This window comes from Zingiber officinale, chromosome 2A (genome assembly GCF_018446385.1).
Source record: "Zingiber officinale cultivar Zhangliang chromosome 2A, Zo_v1.1, whole genome shotgun sequence".
In the NCBI taxonomy this organism is placed as follows: domain Eukaryota; kingdom Viridiplantae; phylum Streptophyta; class Magnoliopsida; order Zingiberales; family Zingiberaceae; genus Zingiber; species Zingiber officinale.
In genome coordinates this window covers 3,200,041-3,212,193 of record NC_055988.1, presented here as the reverse complement: position 1 = coordinate 3,212,193, position 12,153 = coordinate 3,200,041, and positions in this window count along the sequence as shown.

Below are 12,153 nucleotides of genomic sequence, written 5' to 3'. Positions count from 1 at the left end.
AGACTACAAACAAATAATTCTAATAAATTATTATTAGATTTATCATATCACAATGCGGAAGCGTGACATCTTTAATTTCTCGAAAAATAAATTGGGTTGAGTTTCCAAAATTTACCCCAGTGAATGAATATCGAAGATCTGGGAACCACGAAAAACTCCTCGAATCAAACTTGTAGTCGGGATGATAATCACGAACGAATTATTACTAGGGATCCACAACGTCTCAATCTAGAGTCCGGCGATTCAAGAAGAAAGTGTTAGAAGTCTCTCCTCCCTTTGTATTTCTTTCTGCAATGTGCTCTTTATATAGTGCACATTTGCCTTACCCATTTCAGCCTATAGAAGGCACATTCCAGTGACCGTTAACCAAGTAAAACTCTGGTCTCTTAATCCTTTTTTTAAAGTTGTTTAATTCAATTTTATTATTACTATTTTAATTGTGCTACTAAATAAATCAAAAGAACGAGAACGAGTTATTTATTTTATAAGTAATTTACTCCCTCTTGCTGACCCCTGCTGCACCAACATGGTGAATGTAGCCAAAACTCTTGGTTGGCCACTCTGTGTCTCCCATGATTGTACCTATAACACTCTTGAGTGCTATAGGTTCCCGTCATATGATAAGTGTAAAAAGGTTGGATCCATTGACGGGACTCAGCGAACAATACTTGAATGACTTTGATCCTATCTGAAATCGAGGAAGATGGTGTGCTAGATATGTGGCTGCGATTTTGATTGTGAGAAGACTTTGAGCAGGAAGCAGAGGGTACCGAGAGATTCCGTGTGTCAAAAAAGAGAAATAGAGAGAAGAAAATGTCAGCAACCAAGCTAAGAAGGGGTCCCTGGTGCAAGCACTCCGATGCTCAAGTCAAACAGGTGGCCAAGAGGAAAAAGAATGTAGTGAACAATAAAAAGGATTAGTGGGCTATAAGTGTGTAATGTTGCAAACCTGTGTCTTTAGGAAGAGACCCCTTATTTAGTGTCACTTTTCCTTTGTGCATGAATATTGATGTATTTCTAAAAAAGGGTCAACTATTCTGACACTTTGACATCTTTCCAAAAATAGACTCACCTCCTTTGTGCTTTATAGGATAGAAGCTTTTATCGTAAAACTGGCCAGGAAATATTCCCCTGATTATCTGAGAATATTACATAAAATGCCAAAAAGGAATATTACGTCGTTGGATTGATAAGCCCTTAATATGCTTTGTTGCTAGGTTGACCGAGTCCCCTCTGTCATTCGATCAGATTTTGCTCATGGATGGGGTTGGGTCGACTAAAGAATGATGACCCTCTCGTAGACTCGGCCTCCGCTCAGCCAAAGAGTTCAATCGGGCCAGACGCCTAATATATTTGATCAGACCCATAGGGCTTGGCTTTGAATGTTATTTATACAACTCGAGGTTCTATCGATCCTGAGGGACTTAGGACCCGATCAGATCAGCGGTCTAATCGGCTACACCACTCGGTCGAGATATGTGACCGTGTAGCGTCGAATGTGAGCTTGGGATATGATTGGACCAGATGTCCGATAGGCTAACCTATCTAGCCGAGATATGTGACCCTGCTAGTCCCGAGTATTTGTTGTACCGCATTAGCCGGCTAGAAGGGGGGTTGAATAGCCCCCCCCCCCAAAAAAAAATACAAACACAAAGTACCCTCCTCAGACTTTTAAAAATAACACTTGTATATAATTAAAGAAAGAAAGCAATAAACCAAAAGAAGAGGCTCACAGACTTGACTTTGTTACAACCGGGGAGGTTGTTAATCCAAGAAATAAATCACACACTAAAAAGATCTCCTTCAGGTGGAGAAGCCTCTTACAGCAGTGAAAGCGAAAAAAAAGAAGCTAAACTAGAAATGGAAGCTCACAAGTGTTGTATTGCTAATTTTTGTTGTGATGAAAAGTTTCTGAACCAAAGCTGCATTTATAGCCTTGGTCGGAGCGCCTGGAGGGTATTTTAGGCGCCTGGGAGGGGGATACAATTTTATCCCCTTCGCAACGGATCATAGTCAAACGCGATTCAGTCAAAATCAGGTTCCGGGCGCCCGGAATCGCTCCAAACTCTCAGACCACTAAAGTCAACTTAGTTGACTTTTGGTTCGAGCCCTCTGCTCCGGTGTTACTCGCCTTGGTCCGGGTTTTCCGCTCCGGCTCAACTCGCTTAGGTGATTTTAGCCAACCGAAATAAGACTCACCCGAACCCAATTTCGGCCTTCTTGAGCAACCTTCCGCTCCGGCTTCTCGTCCCTCGGAAACGCCGTGCACTTCCTTCTCGTTCGCCCGTGTACTCTTCCGCAGCACCTATTCCCTCGGACACACCGAGCCTGTTAGCTCTCTCCCGTGCCGTCCTTCTCGCTAGCTGCGTCTTTTGCTCGACTCCCTGTGCTCCTAAGTGTTGGGATGTATACTAAAAACCTAACTTTTTGTATGAACATAAAAAATCACATTGGTCAAATGTCTACATTTATGTTAAATGCAGTTGTCCATTTAATTTATATTGTAGATAACATGGTGTGTGGTGCCACACAAAAGATCATGTTATCAGTTCCCTATAAATTATAAATAGTAGCTCACAACCAAGATGGATTGAGACAAACCATTCGAATGGTTGTAGTGTAATTTGGTATTAGTTTATCTTGACTATAAAGTTACACTAGTACACTATGTGTGTATTAAGCAGGGTCATTTGAGGTTGTTTCTTTTTATACTGACTGCATAAAAGAACAAAATCTATATTATTATGGATGTGCGTACTCTTAATCCCAATATTATAATAAGCACATATACTTAGTATTTATTTCTTTAATTTATCAATGGGTGAGATTTAGTTTGTTAAATCAATAGGCCCAATAAGTTGGAAAATGATATTATTTATATGGTGTGTTGTTGATTATAGAAGGAAACCGTGTCATAGTAATCTAGCTTGATGATGTCCCATTGAGGAGCTCATAAGGATTGTCATGTAAACCCTGCAGGTGGACTTAATCCGACATGACAATGAAGTTAAGTAGTACTATTCTTGGAGCTAAATATTAATTAAATGAGTTGTCAATAACACATTTAATTAGTGGACATTCGATATCTTAAACACAGGGAGACTAACGCACTCATGATAAGAAGGATCCCATAATATAATTTGGGATTGGTGCGATAGTTCAATAATAACTCTTTAGTGGTATGAGTTATTATTGATGAACTTGAGTTGGGTGTTCGGGACGAACACAGGAAGCTCAAGCTCATCGGGAGACCAAAATCAATTTTTCCTCTCGGTCCTTGTTGTAACCTCTATAAAGCCTTGTATCCGCCCTAAAGCCCATCTTCTAGTCCATGTTGTGGCCGGCCAAGCACATCTTGGTGTCCAAGATGTGGCTGGCCAAGTCCTTCATGGAGCCCAAGTAGGGGCCGACCAAAGTTAAAGGAAAAGGAAGTTTTTGATTAAAAACAAAATTTTATTAAAATTTTTCCTTATTTGTAGTTATCTACAATGGTTAAAAGAGATATTTTATTTTTATTAAAATCTTTCCTTTTTTGTAGTTATCTACAATGGTTAAAAGAAAATTTTTAATTTTGTTTAGAACTTTTCCTTTTATAGCCATCTACTAAGGGAATTTAAAAGAGAGATTTTAATCTTTCCTTTTATAGTCATCCATATGGTTTTAAAAGAGAGTTTTAAATTTTAAAATCTTTCCTTAAAAGAGAGATTTTAATTTTTGATAAAACTTTCCTTTTTGGTAATCATGATTTAAAAGAGAAGTTTTAATTTTAATCTTTCCTTTTTTGTAAATGTCTACATGATTTAAAAGAGAGAGATTAATTTTAAAACTTTTCTTTATTACCATGTACAATAGAAAGTTTAGAAAAGAGAGATTTTAATTGTTGTTAAAATTTCTTTTTTTAAAAAGAGGTCACAAATAAGGAAGTTTTAATTATGTTTAAAACTTTCCTTTTTTGCCACGAGCAAGGATTATAAAAGAAGAGGAGGTGATGCCTTATGGTGTAACACATATTATTATTCTCCTCTTCTCCTTGCTTGTGGTCGGCCCTCTCCTCTCTTCCCTTAAGGCCGGCGGCATCTATATTTCCTTCTTCCTCCTTTTCTTCCTTCTAAGGCCGAAGCTTGAAGAAGAAGAAGAAGAAGAAGAAGGAGAAGACAAGAAGTACCTAGGTGGCTGGTTGCTTGGAGGGGAAGAAGAAGAGAAGGAGTTTCCTATTTTGGCATCCATTGGTGGCTCGAGAGTCTTGGAGGAGAAGAAGTGGTTTGGGTGGATTCCATCTTGGTAGATCGTTGCCCACACAACGTTCAAGAGGAGGAGAGGAATACAACAGAAGATCAAGAGGTCTTTAGCTACAAAGAAAGGTATAACTAATTAATGATTTCCGCTTCGAATTAATTAGTTAGTTTTCTTTGCATGAATTCTGAAACACCAACATAAGAGGCTAGCGATTTTATGTTTCGATTTTGTGGTATCGATTTTGTATTTCGATTTTGTGTTTCGATCTTGTGTTTCTATTATGGTCTTTGTAGTTAAACCTAGGGTTATTGTAAGAAGTTAAATATCCAATTTCTTTGAAAGACTTTGTCTAGGAAGTGGTAGATGATCTCATAACCAAGAAGGCCTAGTACCTCGCCATGTTTAACCTGAAAGCCAATCTTTGAAATAGATATTTAATCAACTTCTGTAATATGGTTTAACTTAGGAAGATCACATCGGTTAAACTTGGAGTAAAAATGTTAAGTATCGTTTCCAATCCAAGTTTAACTTCTAAAGAGCAACTTGGATTAATAATGTTAAGCATCGTTTGCAATCCAAGTTTAACTTCAGTAGAGCACATGGGTAGTTATGTTAAGTTCTGTGCTTGTACAAATTTTTGTATAGGGGAAACAGAACGGTGTTCCGAGTAGCAACCAATACTAAGTTCCCGCACACTTAGACACGAGGTTAAAACACCACAGGACTTAACTTAACTTGTTGATTACATCAAAACAACCTTGGGATTCCAACAATCTCCCCCTTTTAGATATGAGCAACATAAGTTAAGTTAGGGTAAATAGACATAAAAGTAAAACAAATAATATTACAATAAAATGCAAAAAAAAAAAAAAATTGTAATCTACCTCCCCCTAGACTTAACCTTTTCTTTCTCCCCCTTTGATCATATAAAAAAAATGGGATAACAAGAGAAACTCTAAGGGTAATAATTTTAAAAACTTTAAAATTTTTAAAAATTATCGATATCATCAAGAATTTGTAATAACTTTAGAAAAAAAATGAGAACTTTTCTAAGTTAACAATTCTACCGTTAAAAGGAATTTTAAGTAATTTTAGAAAAAAATGTTTGAAAATACTTTTTAAAGTATTATTTAATTTCAATTTTAATGCTTTATCAGTAAGTTAATTAAATATTTTATTTCAATATTTTGGTTTCCAGGCAGTGGCGAGGCATTAGGCCTTCTTGGTTATTGGAGCAACAACCACTTAGACAAAGCATCATAAAGAAATTTAACGCTTAATTTTCTGACTGAAATTGCTATGTCTAATTTAGGTTAAACAAGACTTTGGAACCCAATATAGGTTCCAACCAACTGGATTAACTAAGAATTTCTTAGGGACATATTTTTTTGAAATATTCCTGATTTGTCCCTTGTGATATCTAAAATACCAATTTAGATTGTTGTATTTTCTAAAATTTGTATTATGTGAACATGCATGATTTTTTAAGTTATCTACTTGTATTTTTAAATCATTATTTACTAATTTTAATTTGTCTAATTCTTCTAATGGGTAAGATTTAGCTAGAATTACTTTTAAATTTTTAATCTCTTTTTCTAACTTACAGCAATCCTTAGTTAATAATTTAACAAACTTAAATAATTTATCGGGAGGAAGATATCATACATGACTTACCTTGTCAATCTCGTTATCCGTGTCTCCCCTTGAACTGCTGCTTTCTTCCGACATAGCTCTCCTTTCATCGATGCTCATTTCAGACGAGCTTCTTCCCTTTGTCCTTGTTTCTTATCTTGGGGGCAGTTGCCCTTAACGTGCCATTCTTCGTTGTAGTGGTAGCATCGGATTGTCCTTTTCTTTCTACCCTACGGATGATTAGTTTTTCTAGATTTACATAATTTCTTAAAGCGCCTTACCATCATTACCAGTTCCTCATCGTCGAGAGAAGACTCTGACTCAGGTTCGTCTCTCGATGCTTTGAGGGTGACGTTGTGCTTCGTCTCCTTCGTACCTGCACATCTCAATTCATGCACTTCAAATGTGGAAAATAATTCTTCTAAGGAAATAGTTTCTAAGTCCTTAGATATATAAAAAACATCTACTAGTGATGCCCATTTAGTATTTATAGGAAATGAATTGAGTGTGTACCATAGCGAATCTCGGTTACTTACATTTTCTCCGAGATTCGAGAGTCTGGTGATAAGCTCCTTAATTCTCGAGTGTAGATGCGCAACTGTTTCGTCTTCTTCAAGTCTCAGGCTGGTGAGCTGGTTACGAAGTAAATCCCGTCTTGAGAGCTTGGCTTCGGACATCCCTTTGTGCAGCTCAAGGAACTTTTTCCACAGTTCCTTTGTTGAGTCATAGTTGCCGATCCGGTTGACTTCTTGTGACGGAAGGACGCTCAGCAGATGGAATTCTGCTTTGCCGTTTGCCACATAGTCGGCCTACTCCTTTTTTGTCCACTGGTATTTTTCTTTGCCCTCTGGTACTATAAAACCGTATTCCATTATTAAAAGTAAATCAAAGTCAGTTCTGAAAAATACCTGCATTCGCTTTTTCCAGCTGGTGAACTCCCCCTCGAACTTCGGTGGGTATATGCTCGGTCCGACCATTTGTTTAGTGTTTCGATTGGCGGTTAGTCCTTCTGAAGCGTCCTGGCTCTGATACCACTTGTTGTACTGCGTTGGCCGGCTAGAAGGGGGTTGAATAGCAAAAAAAAAAAACACAAACACAAAGTACCCTCCTCGGACTTTTTAAAATAACACTTGTATACAATTAAAGAAATAAAGAAATTAACCAAAAGAAGAGGCTCACAAACTTGACTTGGTTACAACCGGAGAGGTTGTTAATCAAAGGAATGAACCACACACTAAAAAGATTTCCTTCACGCGAAAAAGCCTCTTACAGTAGTGAAAGCGCAAAAAGAGAAGCTAAACTAGAAATTAAAGCTCACAAGTGTTGTATTGCTAATTCTTGTTGTGATGAAAAGCTTCTGGACCAAGACTGTATTTATAACCTTGGTCGGGGCGCCTGGAGGGTTCCAGGCGCCTGGGAGGGGGATAAAATTTTATCCCCTTCGTAACAGATCGCGGTCAAACATGATCCGATTAAAATCAGGTTCTGGGCGCCCGAAATCGCTCCGGGCGTCTGGAATGGGTCCGGGCGCTCGGACCACTAAAGTTAACTTAGTTGACTTTTGGTCCGAGCCCTCTGCTCCGGTGGTGCTCGCATCGATCCAGGTCTTCCGCTCCAGCTCCGCTCGCTTGGGTGATTTCAGCCAACTGAAATAAGGCTCATCCGAACCCAATTTCAACCTTCTCGAGCAACCTTCCGCTCTTGTTTCTCGTCCCTTGGAAACACCACGTGCTTCCTTCTTGTCCGCCTACGCACTCTTTCGCAGCACCTCATCCTTCAAACACACCGAGCCCGTCGACTCTCTCCCGTGCCGTCCTTCTCGCTAGCTGTGTCTTTTGCTCGACTCCTTGTGCTCCTAAGCTTCTGCACACTTAGATACAAGGTTAAAACACTATAGGACCTAACTTAACTTGCTGATCACATCAAAACAAGCTTGGGGTTCCAATAATGTTAACCCCTCCTTAACTTTGACTGCCACTTTAGCCGACTCTCTTGACTTCGGGATGCCCCACCTTATTTGTCGCATCATACTGTATAGGTGTTTAAGGGTTAATTCCCAATGGGATGTGAAAATACCTTACGGTGCCTAATTTTCCCCATGCAAAAGGGCTGCTTCACTAAGGTAAAGGGCAAATGCCTCCGTGATTTACCTCATTCTAGAGTGTGTGGTGTCATCTTGGAGGGGCTTCTAAGATAATGGCTTCACCTTTTTACTGCAATCAATCTATATAGCTTGCACCTATACATGCAATTGTGAAGTTTTTCATAGTTTTTCGGTGGAATGAAAAATTTAGGACATTGATTATTGGGTGAGGAGCCACTTGTGCTTCTGGATTTTTCTTGATGACTGGTAGAAAACTTAAGGGTCATAAGGGACTATGAAATCCTAACAACATCGTGGCATGCTCAATTATCTCTTAGTCTCACTATGTTAGGTTCTTTAACTATTGTTGTAGCTCACCATATGTATTCCATGTCTCCCTATCCATACTTAGCTATTGACTATAGTACACAATTTTCGTTGTTCACCCATCATATATGGATTAGTGGGTTTCTTATAGTTGGTGTTGCTGCACATGCATCAATTTTTATGGTAAGAGATTATGATTCAATTGCTTGATAATACTTAAAAATCCATTGGACAAGTAGGTTCACATATCTTACAACCTCCACAATCATCGGTTCTTGATGTGAAAATAATTTGCTTAAATTTACATCTGTCCCACGATATCATTTCCAACACATTCGTAGGACAAGCTCGTACACATTAAGTACATCCTATATATGTATCAAAAATTTTATTGAATGTGACATTGAATTTATAACAACCAGAGTTTGAATACTAATGGATAGAGCCTCAATAATTTAGCCTAGCTATGCCAGGAAAAAGAATAGAATAAACATTTGACTCTTTCATACATACTCCACTTGACTAGGGGATATAACTTAGTTGGTAGAGCTTTACTCTTACAATTGGGTCGTTGCAATTACGGGTTGGATGTCTAATTATCCAAATGACAATGATAGTATCTTGTATATGAATCAGTGGGGATTTTTTTGGATTCGGTAATTATACTTGAATTAAATATAAAATTGAAAAAGGTAAGTGCAAGCATATTGATAATATGTTATTAGATTACTTGATTTGTTGATATTCTATGTAAATTCTTGATATTTTAAACATATAATTAATGAATACTATTTTTTGATTCATATTGGTGAGTTAAAAAAGAGATAGAGATGTCAGAATAATTTCTTTATTGAAGTTCAGTTTCTACTAAAAGATAATATGAATGTTATATCATGCTTCATTAAAACACTCAAAAGATTATCCAAAATATCAGGTGTATAGATAGGCCAATAACTATATTGGCAAATAGGAGGTTTATAAATTTATGCCTAACTACCTAAGTACTCTTACTACTTCTTGGATAGTAATTATTATTTTATTCGGTGCGGTCATAGTACTCTCATTAATAATCCAGCTCATTAAACAAAAACAGATTGAATAGTATTCTTCTCCCTCGTTTATAATGTTAAGAGGATAAATTCAAATTTAGATAAAATCGAAGTAAATATCTCTTTTATGTGCTAGTCATTATTCCAAAGACTAATAATCGTCTGTGATTTATCTCCTCCGTGTTGACTCTGGGACGGATTGACGGGGACGCTGGAGACGAGCGTATTCACCTTTTACCACCAAGAGGATAAACGAAACATTCTTTTTTATTAATCGAGATATTCTTGCTCAAATTAATCTTTTTAATCAATTAGTTACAAATAACACAATTAACATGCAAACTCGTTTCAATAATCATATGATTCAAGTCCTCACGAAGTACCAAATTGATTAGAAAATAGTAAATTTATGTAGTGTAGAGATCAATTATCGACGGATGTATATTTTTGAAAAAAAAAAAACTCCTCTAATTTTTTAATAATTTAAATGGTCGATTATAAATTGGTTTCATAATTTACCTATAAAATAAATATAAAAAATATATGAGATAAATATAATAATCTTTTATTACCATAGACATATAATTAAGCAACCTCTTGAAACATGCCATAATACAAAAACAAAAAACAAAAAAAAAACAAACGTACATTATATTTATGGCCCTACAAATCTTATCAAATCATATTGAAGATCTAGAAAAGATCTTAAGCAAGTAGTTGTGAAAATGCATTAATGCAAATATAAACAACTTTAATTTAAAAAAATTGAAAAACACGTATAATACACAATTTATTAGGAGTTAAAAATGAATTCTACCTGCCAACCCAATTTGAATCCATCCTAAAAATATCAAACTAAAATTGGAGATTTTTTTTTTATTCGGATTGAGTTCGAATTAAGAGTTTTTAAATTAGGTTAAAATTGGATTGGATTTAGATTGACCGGGTTGGACTTGAATTTAAAATTTAAGATTCCTTTTGATTAAATTCAATTCTATTTTTGAAATTATGATGCTTTAGATAAATAATAACATAAGATTAATATGGTAATAATAAAATATTAAAATAATAATAATAATAATAATAATAATAATAATAAAATTTTTAATCGGATGAGTCATGTTATTTGGATTGGTCGAACTATTCCCGTTCTGGTGTATAATTTTCAAATTGGAGTTGGATTCGGATTAAAATTTATTTATAATACTTTGATCCAATCCGAACCCGTCCACTCTATAATTCATATAAAAAAACATTTTTTTTCATATTTTTTGAGGTATGAAATAAAATTTACTTTATTTGTTCTCATCTCGCCATCTCCTTCCTCTCTATTAATAATTCCTTCTGCTCTCTCATGCCACTCCAAACCACCAAACATGGAGGCCCTCAGGCACTGCTGCTCCGCCGAGGAGACCTTGTCCTACCGATGGCTCATCACCCACAACTCCTCCCTCGCCGTGGCTGACGCCCACGCCGCCCGCTCCTTCATAGAAATGGACCCCGCCGTCGGCGCCTCCACGCGCTGGACCATCGACGTCAACGGCTTCCACTTCGCCACCTCCGCAGGAACAGAGCCTTCCTTCCCCTGCCCATCACCGCCGCCGCTAAATTCCAAGCTGACGAGCCTAGAGTCGAGCAATGATTCAAAGGCCAAGTCGACGGTGCTCGTCCAGGGCGCCGACTCCCTGAAGAGGATCCTGTGGAGGTACTACCTCTACCTCCTCGTGCCCCTCCGCAACAAGGCCAAAGGACTGACCTTGGTGATCCCCAAGAAGCCAGCGCGTAAGCGACGCCGGAGCAGGGGCAGGAGCAGCGCAACCAGCAGCCGCAGCAGCAGCAGCTCCAGAACAGGAATCGAGTGGTGCCGGAGCAACGCTGACGTTTCTGTCTCCGACGCAATTCTTCACTGCAAGAAATCATACGGCAGCCTCTGAATCATGCACTGCATTATTCATATGAAACTCTATCTGTCATAAAATCCACTATCTGTTTTTTTTATCTTCTTCCTTTCATGTAATTACCTGAAGTATGTCAGTCTGCAAAGCCACTTCCACAATCAGATATCTTCCATTTCAAATATCAAGTTTTGAGCTTTTTCGACTACAATGACCGAATCAAATCACTAATCCGGCATCAGAACTCATCACTCGATCAAAAACGGAGTAGAATCTCAATAACAATGATCGAATCAAATCACTAATCTGGCATCAGAACTCATCACTTGATAGCACAAGAAGGGAATTTATTTTTCCCATTTCAATCAAGCATTGGTTGCAATCAGAAGCTTCACTGCAGATCGCTGTAGATGAATCAGTATATTCTCTTAAGAAATGACATAAACGTAATGAGCAGGTGTCTTTAATTCTTAGCTTAATCAATTAAGATCCAATCAGTGGATGTTCTAGCTCACCTGCTCTATCACCAAAGAATGGTCACGAGGGACTGGCACATCACCGTTCCTCATCGCCAAGCACAAGTCTCGTTGACGAGGGGCAGAGACAAGCCATTGTTGGCCAAGCACTGTGTCCCCAGAAGAAGATGAGGAAAGGAGCTTCAAAAGGGGGACCAATCTGGTCTGGGCACATGAGAATGAAGGTGCAAGCAGGGAACAAGGAGAAAGACCTGCTTCATCATCTTCCCATGCGAGGCAACTGGGGTTGGGACCAGGCGTGGGATGGGGTGTCAATGTCAGCCAAGAAGGAAACAGGGGAGCTACTCAAGAAATTGTGAAGACAGATGAGATCAGTTTCAGGCATTGGCACCTCGCTCAATGAATCTAATAGCACATGTGGCCTTTGTGAGACATGTTCCAGTTGTTGGAAAGGC